General features: G+C 33.5%; 1 long non-coding RNA gene across 1 annotated transcript in view; it reads right to left on the bottom strand.

Annotated features, from left to right (window-relative positions):
* The window catches only part of LOC111083934, a 9,729-nt gene extending 8,760 nt beyond the window's left edge, over positions 1-969 (bottom strand). Inside the window, exon 1 of the long non-coding RNA XR_002609309.1 lies at positions 864-969. This is a non-coding gene — a long non-coding RNA (uncharacterized LOC111083934). The remainder of the gene's footprint in view (positions 1-863) is intronic.
* Between the last annotated feature and the right edge of the window lie 238 nt (positions 970-1,207).

Raw genomic sequence — 1,207 nt, 5'->3', positions numbered from 1 at the left:
TCTTCAAGACTCTACAAATTGTTACTCTAACTCTTCAAGACTCTACAAATTGTTACTCTAACTTTTTGGACTCTACAGATTGTTATTCTAACTCTTCCGGACTCTACAGGTTGTTACTCTAACTCTTCAAGACTCTACAAATTGTTACTCTAACTCTTCAAGACTCTACAAATTGTTACTCTAACTTTTTGGACTCTACAGATTGTTATTCTAACTCTTCCGGACTCTACAGGTTGTTACTCTAACTTTTTGGACTCTACAGATTGTTATTCTAACTCTTCTGGACTCTACAGATTGTTACTCTAGCTCTTCATGATTCTACAGATTGTTACTTTAACTCTTCAAGACTCTACAAATTGTTACTCTAACTGTTCATGAGTCTACAAATTGTTACTCTAACTCTTCAAGACTCTACAGATTGTTACTTTAACTGTTCATGATTCTACAAATTGTTACTCTAACTCTTCTAGACTCTGCAGATTGTTACTCTAGCTCTTCACGATTCTACAGATTGTTACTCTAACTCTTCAAGACTCTACAAATTGTTACTCTAACTCTTCAAGACTCTACAGATTGTTACTTTAACTGTTCATGATTCTACAAATTGTTACTCTAACTCTTCAAGACTCTACAGATTGTTACTCTAGCTCTTCATGATTCTACAAATTGTTACTCTAACTGTTCATGATTCTACAAATTGTTACTCTAACTCTTCAAGACTCTACAGATTGTTACTCTAGCTCTTCACGATTCTACAGATTGTTACTCTAACTCTTCAAGACTCTACAAATTCTTACTCTAACTCTTCAAGACTCTACAGATTGCTACTCTAACTCTTCAAGTAGGATATGAAAAAGAATTACCGCTCTTGCCGCCTGTAAACGTCTATTTTCCTGTTTCCACGACAACGCTGTGAAATTTTCAAAGAAGCCTCCATCAGCATCTTGGACGCTAAACAAATAAAAGACAGTTGACAATAAGAGAATGTTTATGTATATGGAAGAGTAACTTCACGAGATATTATAGCATTTGAAAAATGGGTATTAAAATTGTTGTTCATAACCTGCCCGTATGAATCACTAGAAATACAACTTTTTTTTAATTATAAATCGATCTGAGATGGAAACCGTGTTTCCTTTAACGTTTTTACCACAATATAAAATATTTGTTTCATATAATCAGAATTATACTTGTAAGAACTGAAACT

This window comes from Limulus polyphemus, unplaced genomic scaffold (genome assembly GCF_000517525.1).
Source record: "Limulus polyphemus unplaced genomic scaffold, Limulus_polyphemus-2.1.2 Scaffold12232, whole genome shotgun sequence".
NCBI classification, from domain to species: Eukaryota; Metazoa; Arthropoda; class Merostomata; order Xiphosura; family Limulidae; genus Limulus; species Limulus polyphemus.
Note: the sequence above shows the minus strand (reverse complement) of the source record. Positions and strands in the feature narration are given on the sequence as shown.